General features: G+C 44.9%; 1 long non-coding RNA gene across 1 annotated transcript; it reads right to left on the bottom strand.

Moving 5' to 3' along the window:
- Positions 1 to 1,489: 1,489 nt before the first annotated feature.
- Positions 1,490 to 6,361, bottom strand: LOC306659056. The gene is made up of 3 exons (XR_013763189.1): positions 5,467 to 6,361; positions 4,136 to 4,196; positions 1,490 to 2,094 (listed from the first exon to the last, which is right to left on the bottom strand). It is a non-coding gene; the product is annotated as an uncharacterized lncRNA (long non-coding RNA).
- Positions 6,362 to 11,432: the final 5,071 nt, after the last annotated feature.

The raw sequence follows: 11,432 nt of genomic DNA, 5'->3' as shown, positions 1-11,432 counted from the left end.
TCAAAGTTGAGTGAAAAGTCCACAAGAAGATCAAGGAACGAAGAAGCCAGAACAGTATATGGGTTGTCTTTTCAGGAAGATAAAGTAATGTAAATGGCAGCAGTAGTCCTGGTGGAGTGAAAGAGGAAGACAACATCTTCAAAGAAAGACAGTATACAGTCTGCTACCTACAGATTTCACATCTGCAAGTTCAACCAACCACAATTAAAAATATTCTCAAAGAAAACTGTATCTGTACTAAATGTGAGCAGACCTCTTTCTTGTCATTATTCTTTAAATACCATGGAACAGCTATTTCCATAGCACTCATGTTAGATATTATAAGTACTCTGGAGATGATTTAAAGTGTACGGGAGGATGTGAGCAGGTTCTATGCAAATACTGCACCATTTTACAGAAGGTACTGGATCTGAAAGGAAGTCCTGGAACCAATCCCCAAGGATACCGAGGGACAACTGTACCATGTAAATAACAGATGACAGCAAAAGGAACCGGAGTGGGTGGTTCAGTGGAAAGAATTGCTTCAAAGGCGCTGGAGGGTTTTAAGGAGGATGGGGGCACAGTGGCTGAAATAGCAACAAGAAGAACCTGGCCCATCTCCAGGTCTAATGGTATGTGGGAGATAAAACAGCCACCACTGGAAAGGACTGTATGAGTAACCCTACAGGGGAGAGGCAGATTTCTCTAAGCACAGGGCAGGAAAGAGGCTGCTGACAGAAGCTGATGCTGTAGGAGGTCCTGTCCAGGACAGGCTATGAATTCTAGATGGCACTGTGGGAGGGCAAGGGGGCTGGACAAGAGGTTGGGCAGTTGAATGAGATTAGATCTGGACATTAATGCCCTGGGAGGCCTCCGTTAATGGGGTGACAGGTACACAAGTGTGTGTGTCATGGGATTGCCCTCTTAGGCAGCTGAAGTGAGGCACGAGGGGATTCTCTTGTTTTTTAGTTCTGGAGATTGAACCCAGGGATGCTTAACCACTGAGCCACATCCCCAACCTATATTTTTTATTTAGAGACAGGTTCTCACTAAGTTGCTTAAAACCTTGCTAAGTTACAGAGGCTGGCTTTGATCTCACGATCCTCCTGCCTCAGCGTTCCCAGCCACTGGGATTATAGGTGTAGAACGCCATGCCCAGCAAGAGGGGAGTCTCTTGAAGAGAGACTGGGCACTAGCATCTGAAGGAGAAGTAGGAAGAATTCTGGGAACCTCCCCAATCCTGTGACAGTTGAATTGAGGGTTATTGATTAGGTCTCTATATAAAAGATATTAAACTTTGTTATTTGGCAGTTTGAGTTTCCAAACAGCCATCATTTTTAATGTTTTGAAGTATAGAAGTTTTTACATTATTTTTAAAAAATACTTTTCATTGGAGATGGACACAATACATTTATTTATTTATTTATTTATTTATTTATTTTTATGTGGTGCTAAGGATTGAACCCAAACTGCTCACACAGGCTAGGCAAGTGCTCTACCACTAAGCCACAACCCCTTTTACATTATTTTAGGGTCTTTTCTTTTTGTTATTTTAACAAGATTTCCATCCTAAGATACAAATATTTACATAGTTTTCCTAATGAAACTTGATGGTGTTTTTTTCGTTTTTTGGCATATGAATCTTTATTTGCAATGTATTCTGATATGTAACATACAGGGTTTTTTCTGGTTTTCTCCAAATAGTAAATGTATTGTTTGAATACCATTTATTGAATAAATGGTCCTTTAACCTTTCAGAACACACGATTTATACATCTTTCTTATTACATATATCAAGCACATTCAATTCCCAGGGTATGCTGGAGTTACTGGGAAAATTTTTTTGCAATCTTTATAAATGCCAATTGAGAAGTGTAAATTCAAGGACTTAATACCAGTTTCCCACAAGAAAAAAAAAAACATGGAAGGAGGAAAGTCTAAAATTTTAGCCAACTTTTTATCCACTTAAGATACCCCAATAATGTACTCTGCAAACCTTCAGAGGAGGATGAGAAGTGAAAGACAATGCATTAAAGTTTTGCTGGATGCTGGTGAAGCCAACACACCATGGACTGGCCTCTCCATCTTCAGAGTCTGGGGTCCGAAAGGCATGTGCTATGACAGGGGAAGGGAAAAATGCTAGGAGGTTCATGGCAACACAGGTGGAATCAATCTGATGGATTAGAGAGCATCCCACAGAAGTAACATTCAACTAATGACTTCATCCTGAGCAGTCTCCAGAGGCAACACTTCATCTGGGCATCCTTGCCACAAGTAAAGAGCCACCACCCACAGTTCATAGACCCAAACAGACCTGCCCAATGAACTTATCTGGATGCTCTATCACTGGCTCTCTTAACTTTTAAAATAAATTTATGGTGGACCATTGTTTTGGACCGAGTTCCTGCGCTACGCTTAATAGACCAGACCAAACCAGAATGGAGTCACTTGTACTAGCTGCTACATAATCAACTTTAAAACTTTGAGCCAGTCTTCCAAAAGATCAGGAGATCACTGCAACCAAGCAGGAGGGGGTCGGGTCTATTGAGCTCCATGCTAAGGCAGCCCCTCTGCTTTGATCCTATGAGAAAAGTAACTGAAACACTTTTGTTCTTGTTTCTGCTTGCTTTGTCTTTTTTCTACCTGTAATGCCCATCTCTACTCAGTTCATTTGAGCACACTCCTATTTTATCGATGGGATGCTGCTCTAGTCATGAATCACTAAAAAGTACATCACTATACTCAATTAGCTGACATTTTGTTTTTTGATCGCTTTTCACCACCAAGAAGCCCATACTCCTAAATCCTACTAGTGTTCCTTCCAGTGGGACTGGAAGTCACATCAGGTTGCTTCTAAATACAGCACATCCATGAAAAGGCACTTATTAGCATCTACAAAATAGCAAAAGAACTGAAGTGACCATAAATCTGGTATTGGTGATATTTAAAATAATCAGTAGATTAAAGAGAATTAAGAAGAAGAAAGAGGTTGTAAGGAAAAAGGGAACCCAGTGAAATACTTCAGATCTCAAAATGAAAATACATTTTCTTTCCAGTTATTGCAGGTACTTTGTAGCTTTTTTTGCCAGCTTTTCCACTAGGCTGGGAGGCAGAGATTATCCAAATATGCTCAGGAAGTTCCAGTGATTCTACAACTCACCTGATAATTAAAGCCCCCCACAGCCCCAGGGCAGTGTAAACCAGGTCCATTCAGGAGGATGGCAAAAGGTTTACAGTTGTTAACTGATGTCCTACTGACTATGGAACTTGTGATGGAAAGAATCCCTGTGCTGAGTAATTAATAGAGAAATCCTGTATTTAAAATTTCTACACTGGGTCTTAACTGATGCATCTTTTACCTGATAACAGTGAGTTCTAATCGTCAGCTGTATATTCTCAAGCATAAGTGAACACGTTGCTCAGTGAAGTATAAAGAAGGCTTCTCTATGCTCACACACTAGACAATTACTCAGTTTTTTACAAAGGCAGTTGATCTCCTTTTTTTGAAGTGTGTATTTGATTCACTTTTTTGGGAATAACCAGTTTGAGTCATCTTTGACAGACAATAATTTTGGCTGTTTTGTTTTCACTAAAAAACAGTGGGAACAGTGGCTTCATTCTAGGAGGGGGAGCAAAAATAGGGCAATTTTCTGGGTGTCATTTAAGTAACTCATAAGGAAAAAAATGCAAATTGGTATCTGCTAATGGTGTAACTCCCCACTGATGTTGTACTGAAAGGGTCACTTTATGAATGCCCTTCACATCCACTCATCCCAGTTTATAACAATGAAACACTGTGTTAAAACCTCAAGGCAGCTGTTTTTGTCTCAAGTCCTTTGTAACTGATTTTACATACATACTTAATTGCTCAAAGAAAAATAACCCCAAAGATGATTTCTTTTTGTATTTAACTATTCAGAATCTTTGTGCTACCTTAAAATCTTTAGATTAGTCATTTTTCCATATGTAAACACATTGGATTTGACATAGCTTATGACCTTTATCAGTAATTAGATTCAAATTCAATACATAAAATAAAAGCCAGGGATTCAAAATTTGGGGTCCAAGAACTCTTCTTCATAGGGTTTGTGATACCCTTGGACATTAACAAAATTTTATTTCTGAAGATATGTGTTTGGGGGAAGAGGGTCCTTACCTTTCCTTTGGATTTTCACAGGGCTCCATGAATCCCTATGGTAGTCTCTTGGGAAGTTTGCCTTAAATAGTTTAAGGTTAGGTAGGATGAAGTTTAAAGCTGGGCATGGTAATGCATGCCTATAATCCCAGCTAATCAGTAGGCTAAGGCATGAGGATCACAAGTTCAAGGTCAGCCTGGGCAACACAGCCAGATCCTTTCTCAAGGAAGAAGAAGAAGGAGAAAAAAAAAAAAAAAAAAAAAAATGAATTTAAACTAAAAAAAAAAAAAAAAAAAAATGAAGTCTGTTTTCTAGAATTAGGTTCTAGTTTCCCATAGAACTCACTGACTGGAAATCAGATAAGCTAAGGGTGATAGACAATTTATACTTTTTCTTATTTCTAGGTTTCCTTTAAGACCCCTCCACTCAACTACTCCAGAGGCTGAAAAGGGAGGTCTGCTTGAATCCAGGAGTTCAAAACCAACGCAGGCAACACAGCGAGGCCCTATTTCAAAAAACAAAACAAAGCCATACACAGCCAAAAACAATTCCAGATTTTGAATATCTATTAATAGGGCTACCTAGGCGCTAACGTAGGCGCTACCCCGGACCCTTCACTCCTGTTTCAGTCTCTTAGTCTTACCCAGAATTTTTTTTTTTTTGCCAGTACTTGGGATTGAACCCAGGGGCACCGTACCACTGAGCTACATCCCAAACCCAATTTTAATTCTTGAGACAGGGTCTTGCTGAATTGCAGAGGCTGTCCTCACCATCGTCCTGCCTCAGCTTCCTGCATCACTGTGATTACAAGCTGTATCCCCACGGCCCATCCCCAGTCTTCCTTTGAATTGCACCCATACCCTGCCCATTCTACACCCACATGAGCACCAAATCTCTTTCCTTCTCTCTTGAAATAGAACAGACTCTTAATTGTTCTCTGATCTCTTATTTCCTCTGAACTCTTGCCAGCTTAACCATCGAAAGTCTATTTCATTCTGTCCTGAAGCAGAACTTTCATTAGTTACTCCCTTACTTTGCAGGGTGAGGTCTAGCCTCATCCCCAGCTCTCCAGCTGAGAATACCACCGCTGCGCTCTCCTGGGGTACACTTGCTCTATAGATACCCGTTATGCTCATTTCCCACCACCTGCCCACTACCATCTGGTCCTGACTTTTCTGGACCCTCTGGACTTATATGACCCTCTCCTACTTCTGGCCTATCCAGATCTCACAGGGTTTTCAAATCCTCTGGAAAGACACTTACAGCTCCACCACTGTGTTGACCACCTCCTTAACTGCCTGGCAACGTTTTTCTGAGTCTGGGGCTAATGTTCCACCATATGCATTTTTACCTGATTATCTACCTCTGTGAATCCTGAGAAGGCAAGGACTGCTTCTGGTCTGAGAAGGTGGTATGAGACAGGCCCATGCTAGATGGGCAAGCTGGGAAGGAAGCCGTGGTGTGTGCTCTCAATGAATTCAATTCCAGTGTCAGCGACAAGCAGGCCACTGTTTTCAGGGTGGTATGGTGGTATGCAGAGGAGGGGCTTGAGGGCTGGTTTCCTGAGAAGGTGGCTCCAGCTGATGATATGTGGGGTGGATGCGGGAAGGGCATCTTGGGGCTGTCAGGCAACAGGACCATTCAAGGAACCCTGGATAAGTGCATACAACCATGGGAAGTTTTCACAGAGCAATGTGGTACAAGACAAGGCTGTGGATCCTGCAAGCCCTTCGTGGGTTAAGCTCAACAACTTGAACTGTATCCTGGAGGAAGCACCTTGGAGCCTAAAATAATCATTAATAACAAGATGGTCTCTGCCCTAAGAACCCTGTAACATCCAATAACTATATTCAGTTAAGTGGAAGGCATGCTTTCCAAGTCCACATCATTGTAGTGGTAGCAAATAATATACCTTTCTTGGTGAAATCAGATAAGATTTGAACAGTGTATACATGATTTTATGACCTAATTTAGCTTCATTTTGTTGTTTCCACTGAAAAAAATACCCTTAAATGTAGGTGGGAAGCAAGGAATTTTGATAGACTTTAAGAAGGCCTTAACCTAAAAGCACGTGGGGGGACTACCTGTTATTAGGCCTGGAATTTCATCACAAGCAACACTGTGTCTCCTCCTTTAGGGGTCCTAACTATGCAATGGAGGATATTTTATTGTCAACAGTTATTTGATAAAAACTGATGTTAGCATTTGCCTAGGCATTCTTTAAGAGATATTTTAGTGACTCAGTTCCTTCTTCTAGGTCTGAGTTCTATTCTGAATAGATTCCAGAGATAAGGCCCCTGCCATATGACCTCAAGCCTACCAGAAAATTGTTATAATAATAATAATAATAATAATAAAACCACAGGATTCTGTAACTTCATAGAAAGTTTTAAGTAACTCAATTACTTGAAAAATATTTGTGTCCTCCATAAGACTAGAGTTGAAAAAAATGTCCTTTGAAACTATTTTAATAGGAACCCATTCAATTTCTTCTGGAGGTAAACTTCAGGTGAAATCTAAGGTAAACATTCTAATATCTTTCCTAGATTCAGGTCCACGTGCAAAAGCTGTGACGGAGCTTCACCGGATAGTTTCTGAAGATGGTATGCTTCCACCCTCCTCTGATGACTCCCTTCACAGTTTCACCTTAGGCCTGCTCATTCTTTTGGGAGTAGTTATGACAATATTGAATAGCTGCTATTTGGTGGTGTCAGTTTCCTGGGAAACTCATGCCATTTACTCCTTCACCTGCCCTTGGGCACCTGGGTCGCTGTCTGGGAGCACCGTGGGGCAGGCCTCCAGAAGCCCACGAGCACGCCCCCGGGTCAGGGTGGGGATTCCACTGCCAGACCACAGGTTCCCAGTCCAGATGCAGCACCGCGTTTGTTAGGCCCAGTCGCTTCAGTCACCAGACAGCAGGGGAACACTGTCTTCTGTCGTAGAAACGTGGCTGCCGTGGTCCTCTTCCTCGGTTAAAAACCTCAGGGCTGCATTTTTAAAATGAACCCACGTGCAGACTGAGTCGGGAAAAGAAGCGCTGCCGTCCCTGGGTGGGCTCGAACCACCAACCTTTCGGTTAACAGCCGAACGCGCTAACCGATTGCGCCACAGAGACCCAGCTACCCGGGCCGCGGCGCGCTGGGTACACATTTCCGCGGCGGCGGCGGCCGCCCTCGCCACCCCGGGCGTCGCCGCGCTGAGTGCGGGCGGAGGACCGCTGTGGGCCCAGGCGGCAGCCGAACTGCGAACCCGAGCGGCACGGAGGGCGAGGCGGAGCCGCGGGGGCGCGGGAGGCTGGGCGGGGCCTCGGGGCTCCTATGGGGACAAAGCCCTGCCCGCGGCGGCGCGGCGGCGGCCCTGACGCGAGCTGGAGCGCGGGCGCCGCTCTGCCAGCCCGGCTGCGCGCGGTGCGTGCGCTCCCGGGGGACGTGACCCGCCGTCCGCAGCCAGGCGCCCCCAGGGGAGCCGGCGAAGGGTACGAGGTCGCGCCGACAAGCCCGGCGCGTCCCGGGAGCAGTGCCGGGGCGGCGTGCGGGACAGAGCCCGTCCGTCCCGGCGCCGCTCGGCTTCTGGGTGTCACGCCCCTTCCCCTCAGGCTTTGCCCCTCGCCGCCTCCATGGAAGCTCACGGCACAGACGCACCGCGTAGCGGTGTGTGGGCCGTACGCCGTCCTGTGCCCAGTGCGTGGAAGAGAAGTGAGCTTTTGTCACCTCCTAAGAACCACCCGTTCGGATGGACAGGGCCTCCTCGAGAATGCACGGCCGAGGGGACCCCAGAAAGGGCGCCTGAAAGGCCTTCGCGTTTAAATACCTCTGAGGACTTGCACTTCCCGGCTGGGAATGTGACCTTCTGCCATCGGGCTGCCGGGGTGTCTGGAGGCGGGAGCCGGCGGCCTTGGCCTGGGCCCTAGGACGGGCCCCGAAGGCGCGTCCTGGCGTGTCCTCCGGACAGCACCATCATGAGGACTCCTCTGGGACCTGCGCCCGGGGAGAGGGACGCCCCCCACAGTCAGCCCGGGCGTGTGTCCCGGTTACCATTCTATCTCCGGTCGTTCAGCTGCCTTCCCACCCGCTCCCTCCCCTCCCTCCCCTCATACCCCTCCCCCTCAATCCGCCTCCACTCCCCTCACTACCCCTCCCTCCCCTCAATCCGCCTCCTCTCCCCCACTCCTCTTCCCCTCTCGCCCTCTCCCCTCCCCTCCCCCCTCCCCTCCCCCCTCCCCCCTTCCTCCTCCATCCCTTCTTTTCTCATCATTTTAGCCACACACCCCCGCCCCACCGGCCTAGGAACTCGGAGCCGCTTTACTTCTACACCCCAGCCCCTCCCCTCCCATGTTTTGAGATAGGGTCTTGCTAAATTGCAGAGACTGTCCTTAAACTTGGAATCCTTCTGCCTTAGCCTCCTGAGTAGCCGAGATTACTGGTGGGCGCCACCACTCTTTTTTTTTTTTTGTACTGGGGATTGAACCCACGGCACTTTACCACTGATCTACATCCCCAGCCCTTTGTGTTTTTATTTTATTTTATTTTGAGACAAAGTCTCGCTGAATTGCTTAGGGCCTAGCCAAATTGCTGAGAGGCTTGCCCAGAACTTGAGATCCTCCTGCCTCAACCTCCGGAGTCGCTGGGATTGCTGACTGAGTGACTGTGGCGAAATCATTTTAAAATGGACAATTCAGTACCATTAGGTGCATTCAGATTGCTGTGCCCATCACCACAATTCATTTCCAGTACCTTTTCATCTTCCCAAACTGAAATGCCATATGCTTAAACCCTAACTCCCTATTTCCCCCTCTCTCCTGCACCCTTCCTTCTGCTTTCTGTGGATTTCACTACTCCGGGTGCCTCACAGAGTGAAATCATACACTATTGTCCGTTTGTGACTGGCTAGTTTCATTTAGCATGGTGCGCTCCTGGTCCTCTCATAACATGAATCAGAATTCCCTCGCTTTCTAAGGTGGAAAATATTCCTTTGCATGTATAGACCACGTTTTGTTTATCCATTCATCATCTGTGGATCCTTTTAGCTTTTGTAAATAATACAGCTATGAAAGTGGGCGTAGAACTTTCTGTTTGAGTCTGTTTTCAGTTCTTTTGGGGACATACCTAGAAGTGGAATTTCTTGATCACCGTGGTTTTCCACAGTGGCTGCACCATTTTACATTCTCAATAATAGCACACAGGGCTCCAATTTCTTCACTTTTTTCCTTTTTAACAGCGACCATCCTAATGGGTGTGAAAGTTTCCCTCACTGTGGCTTGTCTTTGCATTTTCCTGTTTCTGGTGAAGCTGAGCATATTTCTCATGCTTTCCTTTGACACCATGTTCTATGAGCTTTGCTCTACTTGCTTCCTCTCAGCAAGGGTCAGCTCTGCTTCAGTGAGGAAAAAGCTGGACTGGGAGGCCAGCCTCTGATAAGAGGAGGAGGAAAATGGCTAGGGGTTGGGAGGGGAGAAGAGGAGGAAACTTTTCTAGATGGAACCATCTAAAGATCCATTGTCCGGTGGTCCTTGCTTGTGTGTGTTTTTGAGGGATATTTGTGCTGTAGTGCTTGTGATAGACCAGCCAGCAAAAACAGAACCAATGACCTCCACCTTGGAAATAACTGGAATAAATAATGTTTTTCGAACTGTACTTTTAAAAAGTAACTTAAAATTGTGCTCATTTAATGAAATTTTGGATACACTTTTAGTTTCTCCTTAAGGACTATGGAAATTTCACCAGGCTTGGTGGCGAATGTCTGTAAGCTCCAGCAGCTTGGGAGGCTGAGGCAGGAAAATCCCAAGTTCAAGGCTGCCCTGGCAGCTGAGCAAGTTCCTCAAGAACTGAGTGAGATGCTGTCTCTAAATTAATTAATTAATTAATTACTTTTAAAAGGACTGGGGTTGCAGCTCATTAGTAAAGGAGCCCTGGGTTCAATTCTTAGTGCCTTTCCACTGTTCCCCCCCTAAATGAAAAAAGAACTATGGGGATTTCTTATGTAATTAAATGCTGATTTTTTTTTTTTTTTTGGTGTTTCTGTTTTTAAAAACACAGATGTTTCAAATGTACAAGAAATAGAACCTTATTTTTCTGTAACTCTACTAAATTTGTTTTTATTCCCTTTTCTTCAGTTGCTGGAAACACAATCTCAGTCAATTCTAGGTCCCTTCCACGTCCTTCCCTGAAGTGGTTTCTGGGGCTGAGACTTTGGAGTGCGGGTCCTTGAGCCACAGGTGCTCCCAGGTTGGTGTGGGGAGAATTTGGTTCCATTGAGGGTTCTGGTGGCCCTCCTGTGCCTCAGTGGAGGGAAAGGAATCTCTTGGGAGGTTGGTTTTATTGCATCAGATATTTCTTAAAGCCATCGCTGGGGACAGCCCCCTCTGCTTATGGGACCTCAAACTTCTCTGTTCTTATCAACTCCACCTGTACACCTCTATTTTTCTAGTCCCAGACGGTGGGATATACAAATAGTTGTAAGATTTTAGGGACAGTCATAGGGCAGGTGGAAGGAAAAAAAGGAAATATACATCACACACACACACACACACACACACACACACACACACACATACACACAGGCACGTAAGTATGCACCAGAAATTTATATAAATTTTTTGTCAATTAAAAAATACCCTTGACCAATATAACCATAAAGGTTTAAATTTGGAAGTGATAAAAATAAAAATAAATGAGATAAGAAACTTCCTTTCCCCACATGGCAAAGAAGAAAAGGAGATAATACTAAAATGCTCTTAAAGTGTAGTGAGAGGGCGACTCTCACAGGACACTGATGAGGGGAAGCTGTTATGTCGGTCCTGGAGAGCAATAGGGTAACATGATCATGCAATGATGCTTATGCCCTCTCGCCCTGGCAAATTCCCTTAGAGATTCATCCTCAGGAAATAACTGGGGATGTGATACAGTTTAAAGTCTATCATCACAGCCTTATTTATCATAGTGATGCATAGGAAATGACCTAAACGTTCAGTAATGGTAGATAATGATAAATTATGGCATATTTAGAAAGTAGAATATTAATTACGTAAAGATCAGAAATAATGTTTTCGCAGAATGTCTAAAAACATAAGATCACGATAAAGTGTTAAATAAAAAGAAGTGGGGGGCTGGGATTGTGGCTCAGTGATAGAGTGCTCACCTATCATGAGTGAGGACTTGGGTTCGAACCTCAGCACCACATAAAAATAAGATAAAGGTATTGTGTCCACCTACAACTAAAACAAAATATTTGAAAAAAAAAAAAAAAAAGAATAGGGGGTGCTGGGGCTGTAGCTTAGTGGTAGAGCATTCGCCCAGCATGTGTGAGGCACTGGGTTCG

The sequence above is a fragment of the Sciurus vulgaris genome (assembly GCF_902686455.1).
Source record: "Sciurus vulgaris genome assembly, chromosome: 4".
Classification (NCBI taxonomy): domain Eukaryota; kingdom Metazoa; phylum Chordata; class Mammalia; order Rodentia; family Sciuridae; genus Sciurus; species Sciurus vulgaris.
The sequence above is the reverse complement of the archived record's forward strand: the minus strand, read 5'-3'. Positions and strand labels throughout refer to the sequence as shown.